Genomic DNA, 17,352 nt, shown 5'->3' on the forward strand with positions numbered 1-17,352 from the left:
GAATGCATAGGATCCTTAACAAGACTTTCATTGCTCTCATTCCCAAAATTCAGAACCTTGATGCTACAAATAATTATAGGACAATAAGCCTATGTAATGTTATTTATAAGATTATTTAAAAAATCCTGATTAATAGAATCAAGCTTTTCTTAGATGCCATCATTTCCCCATTTAAGAGTGCTTTTGTCCCAAATAAACAAATCATTGATAATATTCTTATATTAATAATATTCTTATAGCCCATCAAATGTTTCACACCATGAAAAGAAAAAAAAAAAGGCAAAGAAAGCTTAATGGCTTATAAAACTGATATGGAAAAGACTTATGATAGAATGGAACAGAACTTTATAGAAAATGTTTTGATTAAATTTGGGTTCCATGAAAAGTGGGTTTGGTGGGATATGAAGTGTATTAAGTGGGTAACTTACCAAATTCTTTTAAATGGGACTCCCACCAGAAGTTTTATTCCATCTAGAGGAATTAGACAGGGTGACCCCCTATCCCCCTATATTTTTGTAATTTGTGATGAAGCTCTCACTAGGAATTTGATTAAGGAGGCAGAATTGCCAAAAATACTCAATTGGTTTTAAAGCCTCAAGGAATGGGCCCAAAATTCCTATCAACAATTTGCATATGATTGTCTCATCTTTGCAAAAACATCGATCCCTGCTTGTCCCAAAATTAGGGATATTCTAGAAAAGTTTGCACGAGCTTCTGGCTAATCTCCGAATTTTTCAAAACCTAATATTTTCTTCTTAAAAAATATCCATCATAGAACAAAAAAAGTTTTATCAAGAGTCATCAAAATTCCGACAGAGGAACAATGACCTTTACCTGGGAACACTCCAGTTTTTAATAAGGATACCTTTGAATTCCTCAAGGAGAAAATTAATGGAAAGCTAAAGGGATGGAAGAACTCTCTCTCTCCCTTGCCGGAAGAATCATGCTAATAAGTTCATCGATTAGCATGATGCCTCAATTTATAATGAGGTCGTACAAAATTCCTAAGAGTGTGATTGATGACATCAGCAAATACCAAAGACTATTCTTAAGGAAACCCCTCCAGTTAATTGGACTCATGTATGTACCACCAAAAAATGGGGTGGTTTGGGTCTCAAAAACATTCAATGGGTAAATAATGCTTGTCTAGCTAAGCTTGGATGGAAATAGTCAAAGAAAATGACAACTTGTGGGTTCAAGTTGTCACAAGCAAGTACCTCAACAAAGAGAATTTTTGAGAAGTTAAAAAGAAAAAGGAAAATTATTGGGCTTGGAAAGGAATCCTCTCAGCTGGAAATCTTCTAAGGGAAGGCATTGGATGAGAAGTAGGCAGTGGAGAAAAAATAAATTTTTGGAATGATATTTGGACTGATGATACCTCGATTATAAGTTGTGTGAATAGGGACGCCATATCTAATGAAAACTTGAAAGTGAGTGAGGTGATAGATATAGAAAGAAGAGTGTGGAAAGAACAAGTAATAATGAACTTGGTTACACACCACGTATGGGAAAAGATAAGGACAATATTCATTCATTCGGCTCCAAAAAAGAAGAACAAATACGGATGGGGAGTTCTCAATTAGAACCGCTTAATAGAGGAATGAAGATAGTGTTCCTCCCAAGGGGCCTAGTGAGATCGCAAAATAAGGAACCTAAACAACCCCCCAAATACAATACCTTTATGTACCTCCTCCTTTGTAGTAAATTTCTATAAAAAATGAACTTGCTTAATAGAGGAATGAAGATTGATGGGTCTTGTAGTATTTATGGTGAAAGTGAGGAGGATCTGAACTACATTTTTGTCAATTGCAACCATGCAAAACAGATTTGGTTGATTCAAGTTCACAAGTGAATTAATTTTCTCAGTTCAGGAGGTGTGGAAAAAGTTCAATGATAATGACCCAAATATCTGTCAAAATTCAGATATTAAGGAAAATTTTATAATTTTTCTTTGGCATATTTGGAAAAATAAAAATGAGAAGTTTCAAAAATAATACATCCACTATCATTCTTGATAGAGCTCTTAGCTCTTTTCGAGAGAATAAATCAGCTCCTAAGGAAAAGAGTTGGATCCCGGTAAGATGGATGAGTCCATGTTTAGATGCTATTAAAATAAACTTTGATGTCGTGTGTAAATGGTCACTGCTCTATTGGTTGTGTTGCAAAGGGTCACTTGGGAAATATTCTTGACCTAAAAACCTACAAATAAGCAATTTCAGAAACAGGTACATCATTATTGAAGGTGATTTGAAGCTCGCCATCGACTGCTTCAACAATAAAACCAAACTGACATGGAGATTAAAGTATATCATCGAACACTGCAGGACCATGAGATATAACTTGGAAGGAAAAGTTCAGTATCAACATGTTTTTAGAGAAGCAAATATAGTTGCAGATTGGTTAGCTAACATAGTTCATGAAGTTTCTGTTTTGAATGGGCTGATTCCAATACCTTTAACGTTAATTTCTTGCTTAGATTTTTGGGGACGTGCTACCCCAGAGCTGTGTAGCCCCTCTGTTATTATCCCGTTTTATCAAAAAAAAAAAGAGAATCCAAAGGAAGAAGGAAACTACCCAAAAACGCTTACTTACTAACGTCCCAAAATCAATTTCATGCCAAAAGTGTGCAACTATTATGTATCATCAATTTTCTTGAACTAGAAAAAATACCGTAGCTAAAAAACAGAAACTGAGGTGGAATAAAAGCCAATAGCTAATTAACTATACAATTCATTTTCTATCCAAAAAACAGAAACTATACAATTCATTGAAACCAATAGTTGGGGACAAGTTCCAGATGAAGTTTACCAACATTATTTAGTTAGCCAGTACTGTTGAAACCTCTGCCTTGCATATTCCATGTAATCAAAATCAATTACGTTTACATGTGCCTGCAATTATACAAGACAAATCAGAGGGAAGTGCTAAGAAATTAAGAAGATTTGAATTCCTCTTCTTACTGTGTCGATTATTTCATCAGTGTAATACATACACAGCACGCGAACAGTAAAATCTCAACCACTTCAGCAAATTATATTGTCATGGTAGGCAATTTTCTATATGAAAAAACGTTATGGTAAAAAGAAGTAATAAACAAAGAGTATGACTATGATATGAAAAATATACGACATCTAAAAAACTTCTGACCAGTCAACTAGAATCATAGATTGGTAGCAAATCAGGTGCTATTTATCAAAATTCATGGGTGGGTTTTGATCGGTCAAAACTCTTTCCATACCATATCTTTTCCGCAACATAGATTTTCCCATAAACAAAACCATGGACCAAGTAATTTGACAGCTCTGATACCAAATTAATGCTGAATGGACCTACGAATGAAAAAGAAAGATAAAATAACCTGGGAATCAACACCTGAGCTTCTCTTGGAATCAGAACCTAATGAGACTAGTAGAAATTAACACCTAATAGTTTATTGAAGGAATCAACAACATCAAGATAATTGGATTGGATCCAATGTAAGAAGTAGAAAATTCAGAACTTATTAACTGATTTAAAAACAGAGAGGGTCTTATATGTATTTACAGACAGGGGAGTGTTGGCCAGATGAGTTAGACATATCAGGTAGTGACGGTGTAGAGGACAGATGAAAATATAAAATAGGTAAAGGAGGAGCTTGGAGAGGACCCCCTATTTGCTAATGTTGTTCATTCATTCATCCTAATAAAATATCTTCATAAAAGGCAATTAAAATTATAAAAACATTATTTTTTGTGTGAGAATTAAGAATTTAAGACCCTAGCATGGGACCTGTTTGTGTGAGAATTAAGAATTTAAGACCCTAGCATGGGACCTTCATAAAAGGCAATTAAAATATATATATATATATAGATAGATATATATATAAATGAAAGACATAGGCCCAGGCCATGCCGGCCTGGGCTGTTTTACACTCCTGTTGCCGCAAAACCTATAACCCAAAGGTATGGCAACTCTCTCACCCCTCGTGTCATTTATTCATTTCTGACCTTTTGTAATAATATTTTTATTGTTTATGTTGTGAACCCCTATTATAACTTTTTCATTACGAAAAGAACATTCCTGGCTCTGCCACTGTCGTCATGCAAAATCAGTACTTGTTGAATCCTATAATATGTCCTTAAAGGTTGTCTACGATCTCAACCAACCTTGCTCCTTTTTGTATTTAACATAAACAAGGGTCAGGCAAAAAGCTCCATACTATCTTCCAATAGGGACCATCGTGGCAGAGGATCAAGATAGGAGTAGGTGGTTTATACTAGAATCAGGAATTAGCAAGATGAAGATGTTGGCAACTTGGCATGAATCATGGGAAAACTAGAAAGGACATTAACAGAAATAAGAACACTAATGAGGACTTAGACGTAGCTCCAATTAGTAGTCAAGCAAGATGGTTTGGTCATGTGCATAGATGACCAGTGACTGCAGCAATGGCAAAACTAGAAAGGACATAAATAGAAATAAGAACACTAATGAGGACTTAGACGTAGCTCCAATTAGTAGTCAAGCAAGATGGTTTGGTCATGTGTATAGATGACCAATGACTGTAGCAATAAGTGAATTAGTGCAAGTAGAAGATTCTAAAATATCAAGAGGAAGACCAAAGGAAATGTGGTCTGAAGTGTTAAAAAATAATCCAACTTACAATTTGACAGAAAATATGGCTCTTGATAGAGCACAACGGTGGAAAAGTATGTAGCCACAGTAAAGCTATTTAACAATTTTAGTCTAAAAGGGAAGCTCGAAGCCCAGTGTGCAAGGATCCCGCCAATGGGGGATATGGGGAGGGACAGGTGTATGCAGTCTTACCCCTGCACATATAGAGAGGCTGTTTCCAAGAGCATTTTTAGTCCCATGTAAATAATATTATCATCCAAGTAATAATTGAGAGATATTATCCATACAGAATGGAAATGATGGAACAGGATTAATGTAGCCAGCTCCACATAATTGAGAGTTTGAAACAAGGTTTAGTTAAGTAGACTTCAGTTGTAATTGGGATTTAGGGTGCTCTTGTGTGTTAAATGGGGTGTTTATTAAGTGCCAAGTGAATATATTAGAGTTGAGAGTGGCTATCGTTTCTTTTGGATTTTGGATAGGATTCTTTCTATTTTAATAAATTTCTAGCTTGCCTTGGCTTTTGTATGGCGGGCAGATATAGATGGTTCTAAGTGCCTTATTAAATCTTTTCTTCGTTTGAGTTTTTACAAATCCATTTTGTATACAGCTCATGTATTATGTTTTCTTATCAAGAGATTCTTTAGTTATTGGTTAGAGTGAAAAAAAATCATCACATGATAATACTTTAATTCCTGCTTGTGGAATAGAAGCTAAATAATCATGAAAGAAGAAGGATGTACCGAAATTATTCCCCATAGACCCCAAAATAGATGACTTGCAAGAGTATATTTTTCAACATCTTGGACCAGTTGTTCCACTTCAAGATCTCCAGGTTGATCACCTGCATAAAGATCTAACCATAACTGAGAAGACCGAAATAAAAAGGATACAATATTTAGTCTTTGAAATAAAAGTAGTCATATCAATAAATAGATGAGTTGATTAATGTGAAGAAAAAATCTACATCTCTATTTTGACAGATATTCAGTCCCAGTGATTTAAAATGCATGACTAGGCGCACAGGTAAGGCACATTTAAGGTATGCACCTCTCCTAAGCCCCAGGCACAACACTTTCAAAAGGCATGCGCTTGGTGTGCCTTGTGAGAACCACCTTTTTTGCTAATGTTCTTCATTCATCTCTTTAATATAAGACATTTTTAAAAGATAGAATTATAATTAAAATTACAAAACTAGTTATTTGCAATAGCTTCGCAAAAGCATAACAAGGCTATTGTACAGTGCCTACATAAGTTTTTAATGGCAGTATGCATGCTGTGGTGGCTTATGAGTTATGACAAGGCATCATTGATTAAATTGTAATTATCATGTTTTAAACAAATATACCTGTTATAATTCAGGTCTGCCTTAGAGTTCGGCCTGACTGAGTTCAGTTATGTAGAAGAAGAAAAGGTGATAAAGAAAGAGAGAGAGAGAGAGAAAGAGGAGAGAATTCTGGTTCGAACTGACATAGTCAACTCGACTTCTCCCAGTCGGCCAGTAAGTATTTATATTATTATTAAAAACATGACTGAAAAGACCTATGTGCCCTTACTTAAGTTAAGAGCACATGTTCCAACACAACATTACAGATCATCAACATCAATCAAGGTATAAAGACAGAAATACCCCTACGCTAACACTCCCCCTCAAGCTGGTGAGTATATATCATATACTCCCAGCTTGTTACATATGTAGTCCACTCTTCCCCGACTCAAGCCTTTTGTAAATAAGTCAGCCACATGTGTAGTGTCTAGCTCTCCATTCAGCACCTTCTCCCTCACAAAGTGACAGTCAACCTCAATGTGCTTGGTTCTTTCATGAAACACTGGATTAGAGGAGATATGAACTGTAGCCTGGTTATCACAATAGAGCTTCACTGGAGTGTTAATGTTGTACCCTACTTCCTGTAGAAGGGTCCTTAGCCACACTAATTCACAAGCGGTGTGCGCCATAACCCTATATTCTGCTTTTGCACTGCTTCTTGCCACAACCATCTGCTTCTTACTTTTCCATGTCACCAGGTTACCTCCTAGAAACGTGCAATAGCCTGTAGTAGACCACCTATCAGACATAGAACCGGCCCAATCAGCATCAGAATACCCTTCTATTTCAAGCTTTCCCCCACTCTTGTATATCAGACCGCGACCCGAAGCCCCTTTTAGATACTTCACAATTCTCAAAACCGCATTTCAATGAGGAATCAGAGGTTTTTGCATAAACTGGCTTACCATACTAACTGCAAATGAGATGTCTGGTCTAGTAATGGTTAGGTAGTTCAATTTGCCCACAAGTCGCCGGTATCTGCCAGGGTCTTCAAACACTTCACCTATATCACTGCTTAGCTTGGTATTTGTGTCCATGGGTGTTTCAGCTGGTTTGGCACCCAACAAACCTGTTTCTTCCAGCAAATCAAGCACATACTTCCTCTGGCACAGGTTAATCCCATACTTGGATCTCGCTACCTCTATCCCTAAGAAGTATTTCAGTTTACCCAGATCCTTTGTCTGAAAGTGATCCTGCAGATAAGTCTTCAGCCTGTCAATACCAATGTTATCATTCCCAGTAATAACAATATCATCTACATACACCACCAATAGTATTTTTCCTCCCGGAGAGTCATGACTAAATACAGAATGGTCAACTTTGCACTGTTTCATACCAAACTTCTTTACCACCTCACTGAACCTACCAAACCATGCTCGAGGAGACTGTTTAAGCCCATATATAGCCTTCCTTACTCTGCACACCTTACTATCCTCCCCCTGAGCAACAAACCCTGGAGGTTGCTCCATGTAGACCTTCTCGAGTAAGTCACCATGCAAAAAGGCATTCTTGATATCAAGCTGATATAGTGGCCACTCATACATGGCTGCAAGAGAGATCACAACACGAACTGACCCTATCTTAGCAACCAGTGATAAGGTCTCTGTGTAGTCAATGCCATAGGTTTGGGAGTACCCTTTTGCAACTAATCGCGCTTTCAAGCGTTCAACACTACCATCAGGCAGATACATAACCGTATAAACCCATTTACAACCAACGGCTTGCTTCCCAGGAGGAAGAGCAATGAGGTCCCAAGTATGATTATGATGAAGGGTTGAGAGTTCTTCTTCCATGGCACAACACCACCCTAGAGAGGCAAGGGCTTCTTTGACATCTTTAGGAACAATAACTTATGATAACAAGGTAACAAACTAGCGATGGGAAGCGGAAAGGTGAGTAAGAGAAACATAATTAGAAATGGGATGAAGGGTGCAAGTACGTTTACCTTTCCGCAAAGCAATGGGTAGATCAATCTCAGATGCTAAGTGCGGGTCCAGTGCCGAATCCATCGACAGAGATGTAGCCGGAGGAGTAGTAGTTGGTGCACGTGGGCGATGTGTATACACATGACAGATAGGTGGGCATTCAACAGGTGGTGGCACCGGAGGCAAGGATTTGGTCACGACTGGAACAAAGGGAGGAGAATCGACAACAAGAAGTTGAAGAGGAGGTGATGAGGAGGAAGAAGCATCACCAGACCCCAAAAAGAACAGAGTAGACTCAAAGAAACTGACATCAGCACACACAAAGGACTGTCGAGAACCAGGATGGTAACACCTATACCCTTTCTGGGTCCGAGAATAGCCAAGGAAGATGCACTTGAGAGAACGGGCATCAAACTTGTTGTTCCCGGGACCCAGATTATGGACAAAACAGACACACCCAAAAACTCTCGGCGTAAGAGGGAACGGAGACAAAGTGGAAAACAAGACCTGAAACGGAGAATGACCATCAAGGATGAACGTGGACATCCGATTAATCAAAAAACAAGAGGTAAGCACTGCATCACTCCAAAAAGGTTTGGGAACATGCATGTGATGCATTAGGTATCTTGTTGTTTCAAGGAGATGGCGATTCTTTCTCTCAGCCACCCCGTTTTGTTGTGGGGTGTAGGTACACGAGGTCTGATGTATAATGCCGTGTTGGTCCAGGTATTCTTGAAATGATGAGGATAAATATTCGCGGCCATTATCAAAACGAAAAACTTTGATATGGGTACCAAATTGGTTACGAATCTCAGCATAAAATTTTTGAAAAATGGTAAACAATTCACTTCTTTCTTTCATTAAATAAAGCCACGACATCCTTGAAAAATCATCCACAAAAATGACAAAATATCAATATCCATTATATGACATCACTTTATAAGCACCCCAAACATCTGAATGAACTAAAGAAAAATGACTCGACACACGGTTATCAACCCTAGAACTAAAGGGAACACGATGGTGTTTCCCAAACTGACACGACTCACAATCCAAAACAAAAAGCTGACTCAAGGACGGAACCAAGAACTTCAAGACTTTTAGCGATAGATGACCAAATCGACAGTGCCACTGGAGAGGAGAAAGAAATGACTGGAGAGCTGTTGAAGTTCTACCACCACCACCGTCAAGATAATACAATCCACCTGCTTCATGCCCTCCACCAATCTTCATCCTCGTCTTGAGATCCTGAAAGACACACATAGAAGGATAAAAGGTAATGGAGCAGTTAAGTGATTTGGTCAGCTTACTAACAGACAAGGTTAAAAGGCAATTTAAGAACATACAGAACTGATGAGAGGGATACAGGATCTAGGTCAACATTACCAACACCACAAATTGAGGATGTGGAACCATTAGCAAGGGTGACAGATTGTGATGTTGAGCAATGATATAAGGAGGAAAACACACCTAGAGTTCCAGTCATGTGATCGGAGGCTCCAGAGTCAATGATCTAGGGATTGGGTATAGATGCCAGACAAGCCATACCTGAGTGAGCAAAAGTCGTCGTGTTCTGCTGTGATTGGATAAACCTCTCATATTCATCACAGGGAACACTCACTATCTCCTTCATGGGACCATCTGTGGATGTAGGAGGCAACTAGTCAGATGAATGATTCTCCTGTCTAAAGCTGGAACTTGAGTCACTGGTCGTGGCATGATTGGCCCAGGTTGAGGGAGGACCATGTAGATCATAACAATAGTTGATGGTATGTCCATCCATACTACAATGATTGCACTTCCTCGGGCCTAAGCTACGTCCTCTACCACGGGCTCCCCCTGAATCTCTGCTCCCAGTACGACCACCACCACGATTATGAGTAGACCCACCATTGCCACTTCGGCCATATGCAGAACCACTACCACCACCACGGCCAGACTGAGCTCCCCGAGCTCCACCTCTACCACCACGGCCTCTCGATGCAGCAAAGGCAGATCTATCTGAGATTTTAGAGTTCTTAGTAGATCCGATAGAAATCCTCCGAAGTCGAGCAAATACCTCTTCTAGGGACGGAAGAGCTGATCCCCCTAATATCTGAGCCCGTACTGGTTCATATTCAGACTTTAGTCCCACCAAAAATCTAGTCACATCAAGTTGCTCTATTTGTTGCTGTTGAATCTTGACATCAGAAGTGAGAGGATGATAGACATTCAACTCATTACGTATGTTCCTCATGTTGGCATAGTACTCCTCAAGACTGATTGCCCTGTTGCAGATTAAAGTACTCTTGATAAAGCTGATAAACTCTGGTTGTATTGTCCTGCCCCGAATACAATTTCTTCGCATGGTCCCACACATCTTTGGCAGTATCAAGGAACGCAAAGTTCACACTAATCCCAGGTTCCATACTATTCCACAACCATGTGATGATCTGAGCATCCTCTTGCTCCCAGTCTTCATACTCGTGAGAGTCAGAGGAGGGTTTCTCCTCTCTGATGTGTTTTACTTTCTTCTTTGCCTTCAGAAAGACTTCAACGGATTTAGCCCAAGGCACATAATTCTCTCCATTTAACTTAATGGAGGTCATCTGAACATTTAGGTAGTTCGTAGGCACCACCACACTAGGTTTATAATCATTATTGTCTCCCATTATGTTATCACCAATTCTGCACACTTGCTGAATTCTATTATCACTGAGATTTGCACACTACACACCACTAGGTCACACCTGTCACACTGATTGCAATACTAATTGTTGCTGGAATGTGTGCTCTTTACACCACAAACCCTAGATCACACCTGTCACACTGATTTCAGCACTTGTTGTTTGCTGAAAAGTGTGCTCACACCACAAACCCTACTCCTACAACTACCTGAAATCTCACCACTATATGATCATATCTCTTCCTTCAGAAAGCACAAAGAAACCAACATAAACCCTAGCTCTTACTGGCCGAAACCCTAGCATACGGTCTGAAACACACCTCCTATTTAATCCATAATAGATATCATGCACTGAAATCTCTTACCTTATCGCTGAAGTAACACCCATACGAGCAGGAGAGCAGTCCACACACAACAGCCGCTTCACACACAACCACCACACACAACAGCCACTATCCACACAGTTCGGCCCTCTATTCTTCCTCTACTAGGAGAGGGCGATCTCAGAAATCATAGCAACCGACCACATACGACCTGACTGGAGGCATAGAGACCCCCAAGGGAAGAGAGTGATCACTCCTTTTCAACCCTTTCCCTTATCTCCAATTGAACACAAAAAAAAAGAGGAAAACCCTAGATAGGGTGCACAGAGAATGAACCCTAGGCAAGCAGAAATCTAGGCAGATTTAACCTAACTCTGATACCATGTTATAATTCAGGTATGCCTTAGAGTTCGGCCTGATTGAGTTCAGTTATGTAGAAGAAAAAAAGGTGATAAAGAAAGAGAGAGAGAGAGAGAAAGGGAGAAGAGAGAATTATGGTTCGAACTGACAGAGTCAACTCGACTTCTCCTAGTCGGCCAGTAAGTGTTTATATTATTATTAAAACATGACTGAAAAGACCTATGTGCCCTTACTTAAGTTAAGAGCACATGTTCCAACACAACATTACAAATCATCAACATCAATCAAGGTATAAAGACAGAAATACCCCTACGCTAACAATACCATTGCTACAGGAGCTTTGGTGATAGTATTCTTGCTTTGGAGATAAGATGGAGAGGTTTGAAACAGTGGGTAGATGGAGAAAGGAAGCATCCGTTGAAGCAAAACTCTTTAAGTTCGAGGAAGTGAAATCAAGGAATCTGGTGTCATTGAAGATCAGGGAAGAGAAAAAAGCTTCAGTGTACCTTCCGAAGAATGTGGTCGTATGGTTAAAAGGTTTTCTGGACGTTGCCATAATGTCAAGAAGATCCCAGAATTGGAAGAACAGTATGAAATTAAATGGTAAGATGTTTGAAGCAGAACAACGGTTTAATAGGAAAGGGTGGTTCATCACAGTTACAGAGTGGTTTGGGCTAGGCAAGAAACAGATGATATGCATCCCATGTGGAAACCAGAGTGAAGGTTGGATTATGGTTGCGAAAGAATTACAGGATTTTTTGTGAAGAAATATGGAACAGTCAAGGCAATACCAGGCCAACAATAGTGAACTCCTCCATTCAAAAACAGGTTCAGGAAAGGAAAAGGGCTGGAATGAAAAATACGTTGTCTCGTCAAAAAAGAAGGTGGCCAAATGGGGTTTGATAGCAGAGGAACTAAAACAGATATTGAAAAATACGTTGTCTCATCAAAAAAGAAGGTGGCCAAATGGGGTTTGATAGCAGAGGAACTAAAACAGAAATTGAAAAATACGTTGTCTCATCAAAAAAGAAGGTGGCCAAATGGGGTTTGATAGCGGAGGAACTAAAACAGAAATTGAATTCCGAAGGGTCCTTCTATTTGTGACAGTTCCAAGCAGATAAGGCCCTGTTAGAAATGGGAAGGATGGTTGGGGAGGTTCATGCTCTCCCCATTCAGACTTCAGAAGGAATAATGGTAGTTAGCCAGTGGACACTCAGTGCAAATCGTGTAGACCAAACAGAAGTTTTCAGGCTGAAAGTGGTTGGGCTTCCGTTCCATTCATGGTCCTCTGAAACTTTCACGCAAATCGTATCCCATTGCGGTGGCGCCTTGGAAGAGCTGGACACTTCAAATCTCAGTGCAGCCGTAATGGGTGTGAGAGGGATTAAGGTGGAAGAAGTTCCAGGAACAGTGAAGTTGGGAGTCGGAGATTCTCAACCCGTGGTGTGGCCTGCTATCATCGGTGGAGGAGAGATTGTAGAGAAATCTGTGGGAGGTTGAAGATGATGACGTGGCAAGGGTCAAAGAAACAAAGAAACTTGACCGTTTTTGCAAAACAAAGGCAAGTGAACAGTCAGTTCGAAAATGGGATTTCAGGGCACCACAGAAAATCTTCAATCTGAGCCGTCCATCAACTCACGCGTGGCATCAGTTCGATCGTATGTGGAGGCGACAGCTGGAATGAGCAATAAATGCTCATTTAAGGCTAAGCATGCGGATCCAGTCAACCCAACGGGTGAACCGCTCGAACCAAAGCACAGCTCAAACCAAAAGTCGATGGACAATCGCAGGGGTCTATCATCGTCTCTCTCGACCCCTGTATTTCGTCCCCCCGCCATGGGTGTGTTACAGAGAAGCAGGGCCGCCACCAGTGGTTCAAGGGTCCCTAGAGAAGGCAGTGACGACACTTGGTTATGGAAACCGGTGACACCGAACAACTCAACATCCCCTGAGAAACCAAATCCAAAGTTCAATAGGCATGAGAGCGATGAATCAGAAGAGGAAAGTGACTGGGAAGATTTATTGCAAGAGAAGGCAAACCTGTTGGAGCTGGAAGATAGCATCAGAAGTGTGAATACTGCTAAAACTCGAATCTTGTGGGAAGACGAAACGATGGGAACTGATTTGCTGTTCGAAACTCCCTCTAAATGCTGCAGTTTGGTTCAAGAGAAGAATCGGACAATAGTCCTGCACCAGTCTTAGTGGTGAACTCAGCGTCAGTCAGGAGGGAAGTCAAAGAAATCCCAGAGAAGACACATCGTCAAGATACTAAAATTGGTGTGTTGGATCTCGACACCGACCCAAGCAAAGAGGCACAAGAGGATCAGAAACTAGATGTTATATAAGTGTTGCCTGACAGGGAGCCCGAATCAGAGGGTATTGATTTAGGGAAGGTCTCAGAATCGCTGGCACAGGGAGTCCCTAATCCCATTTCTTTGTGTTTACCTTTCCAGTCTGTTAAGCATTTTTTGCACCCTTCCAAGTGTTGTGTCTCGATCTGTGCAGGAACAACCAATGCCTTTCCTCCGTATACTCTAATGGATTGTGCCACAGCTCAAGAATCTGAGAACATTTTGGAAGATAGCCTAGAACAGGAGAGAGCTAGAATCTGGTCCCTAATCCTGGAGAACCTAGTGGACCCGACCCTAGGAGAGGAGACTGTTGTTAATAGAGCAAACCACCTCATCACCCATCCAGAGTTAGTTCCCCGACCTGTAACCCAGGAGGTTGCTAGGAGGCTGAGTCAGGAGGAGAAAGAAAAGTCAGAAGAAAACAAAAGAGTGGGAAGAAAGAGTGAAGGAAAAAAGGTATATTTAAGGAGGAAAGGAAAGCAAAGAAGAAGAAAGCAAACCGAGCTAGAGAAGCTTAAGTGCGGAATTAACTATGAAAGGCAGGAAGAAGGGAGCTTGAAAAGAAAAAGAGGGACACAATAGGTAGCCACTGATTAGGGGTTTCAAGCAGATTGAAATGAAGATAGTCAGTTGGAATGTAAGAGGCCTTGGAAGTGCCAAAAAGAGGAGAACAATTAGGAGCACTCTCAAGAAAGAAAGACCAGATCTGATTTTGATTCAAGAAACCAAGTTTTTACAGCTGAATAGAAGGTGGATAAGAAGCATTTGGGGAGCTAGGGTTCTAAGCTGGTCGTTTGCCCCTTCATGGGAAGCTTCAGGAGGAATTTTGACTATTTGGAGAAATGACGAAATGGAATGTGTGGTGGAATTGATTGGCATATACTCAGTTTCCATAAAAATTAGAAGACCCTCGAACGGGTGTGAGTGGGTGGTTACAAATGTATATGGTCCCAATTCCTATAGAGACAGGGAGGCCTTTTGGGAGGAGTTATGTGCAATTAAAGGAGTTTGGGAGGGACCGTGGTGTGTGGGGGGTGATTTCAATGTTATCAGATTTTCAGGAGAAACAAATAGGCCGAACCAAGGAATCACTACCAAGCATGAGGAATTTTAATAACTTAATCGATTCCCTTGAATTGATTGAACCTCCAATGTTAAGGGTGGACTATACATGGTCAAACTTCCAATCCCCCCCAACTTGCTCCAAACTAGATACATTTCTATTTACTCTTGACTGGGAAGAATTGTGGGGCTCAATAGTAGTGAAAGGGCTACCTAGGGTCACCTCGGATCATTGCCCCATTTCCATTGAGAAGGAAATTTCAGGGGGAGGCTCAACTCCTTTCAGATTTGAAAACATGTGGTTTGAGGATCACTCATTTAAAACCAGACTAAAAGAATGGTGGCAGGAACTCAGGCCTTTGGGGAGTATGAAATTGTTAAGTTTTGCATGGAAATTAAAGAGGATAAAAAGGAAAATAAATGTGGAACAAAGAGCATTTCGGGAGGGTGGAGGAAATAAAAGACAATATAGTAAGGAAGATCGAGGAGCTTGACAAAAATGAGGCTAGCGGAAGTTTAACAGAAGAAGAGAGAGAGGATCAATGGAAAATCAAGCAAGAATTGGAAGAGACTTTAAGAAAGGAGGAAATTTCTTGGAGACAAAAGCCAAGGTGTCAATGGATTGTTGAAGGAGATGGTAATACGAAATTTTTCCATGCAATTGCAAATGGAAGGAGAAAGAAAAATTTGATCTTCAGTGTGGAGGAGGGGGGTCAGGAAGTAAGAGAAAGCCAGGAGATCATAAGGATCTTTGTGAACTACTTCAAAGAAATCTTCACAAGCTCAAGTGGGGTGACAACAGAACTACCAGAAATAGAAGGGGATAGGCTCTCAGAAGAACAATCTTTGTCTTTGGAGAGGAATTTCACTTTGGAGGAAATGAAGAATGCAATCTTCTCCATGGATAGATCAAAAGCCCCCGGACCGGATGGATTTTCAATGGCCTTTTATCAAGAATGTTGGGATTGGCTGAAAAATGATATCCTGGATGTGTTCGATGAATTCTTTCTCAAAGGAGAGGTACCTCGAGGGGTGAATGCCACTTTTATAACTTTAATCCCGAAGAGGAGGGAGGCCAAAACCCCTAAAGACTATAGGCCAATTAGTCTTGTTGGGAGTATATAAAATTATTGCAAAGGTTCTTTCAGAAAGGATCAAGAAAGTGCTTCCATCAATCATCTCACCTTTCCAAGGCACTTTTGTGGAAGGTAGGCAGATTGTGGATCAAATTCTAGTAGCCAATGAGTGTGTTGCAGAGAAAAGAAAGGGTAGAGGAAAAGGGTTGGTGTGTAAGGTGGACCTAGAGAAAGCTTATGACATGGTTAATTGGGAAGATCTACTTCAAATGTTAGAAAGGTTGGGCTTTGGAACTAAGGGGAGATCTTGGATTAGAGGATGTCTAAATTCTGCCCATTACTCAATTCTTATTAATGGAGTAGCGAGGGATTTATTTCCGGTGGAGAGAGGAATTAGGCAAGGAGACCCCTTATCTCCCTTTCTCTTTACTGTAGTGGCTAAGGTGTTAAGTAGAATGGTGGCAAAAGCCGACTCCCAAGGGTTGTTCAGGGGTGGAGGATAGGTAGAAATCAAGAGGTTGTTACCCACCTCCAATTTGCAAATGACACAATCTTCTTTTGTGAGGGTGGTAACGAGGAAGGTGTGGTGAATCTAAAGAGGCTACTGGATAACTCTGTGGGGATAATAGGTTTAAGGATTAATTGGACCAAAACTGGCATCGTAGGGATCAATCTGGAGGAAGGGGAACCTAATAGATGTAGAAATTTTGGGGTGTGAGATTAGAAGTTGGCCAACTAGCTATTTGGGGATACCTTTAGGTGGTAATCCTAGGTCAGAAGATTTTTGGAAGCCATTCATTGAAAGATTTGCTAAGAAGCTAGCTCTTTGGAGGAGGAATTACATCTCTCTTGGTGGAAGGATGACACTGATCAGAGCCACGTTGGCAAACCTCCCTGTCTACTTCCTCTCAACGTTTAGAATACCCTATAAAGTGGCAAGGAGGTTAGAAAAATACATGAGAGATTTCCTTTGGGATCCAGAGAGGAGAGGAAGGATCACCTAATAAATTGGGATCAAGTTAGAAAGCCCAAGGATAAAGGGGGTTTGGGAATAGGAAATATTTCACTTAGAACTCAGCTCTACTAGGAAAATGATTGTGGAGGTTCCCTTTTGAGAGAGATAGATTGTGGCACAAAGTCATTGCGAGTATCCATGGTTTGGATGGGAATGGTTGGGATGCAAAAGTCGCCCCTCATGTATCCTCTTGTTCTCCTTGGAAAGCTATCCATGAAATTTACCCATCTTTCCTTAATTCCATTCGGTTTGATGTGGGCCAGGGCAATAAAGTTTGTTTATGGGAAGATCTTTGGGTGGGAGATAGTCCACTCAAAGACCTTTTTCCTGACCTATACTCTTTGTCAAACTTAAAAGGGAAAACAATAAGTCTTTTGGGTAATCCTGGCCCAAGTGGGATCAATTGGAATCTGGGTTTTAGAAGGGGCATGAGGGAAAATGAATGTGCATCTTTAATTCACTTGCTAGATATTCTAAGACAAGTCCTTTTGGACCCGTCCTTGGAAGATTCCAGAATTTGGAAAGGCTCCACATATGGCCTCTTCTCTTGTTCCTCTTTCTTTAATGTCCTTGCCTCACCTAGCAACCCAGCTAGGGACTTCCCTGTAAAAGAAATTAGGAGTAAGCCTATCCC

The sequence above is a fragment of the Nelumbo lutea genome, chromosome 7 (assembly GCF_056320005.1).
Source record: "Nelumbo lutea isolate HS-2025 chromosome 7, American lotus-T2T, whole genome shotgun sequence".
Lineage (NCBI taxonomy): Eukaryota > Viridiplantae > Streptophyta > Magnoliopsida > Proteales > Nelumbonaceae > Nelumbo > Nelumbo lutea.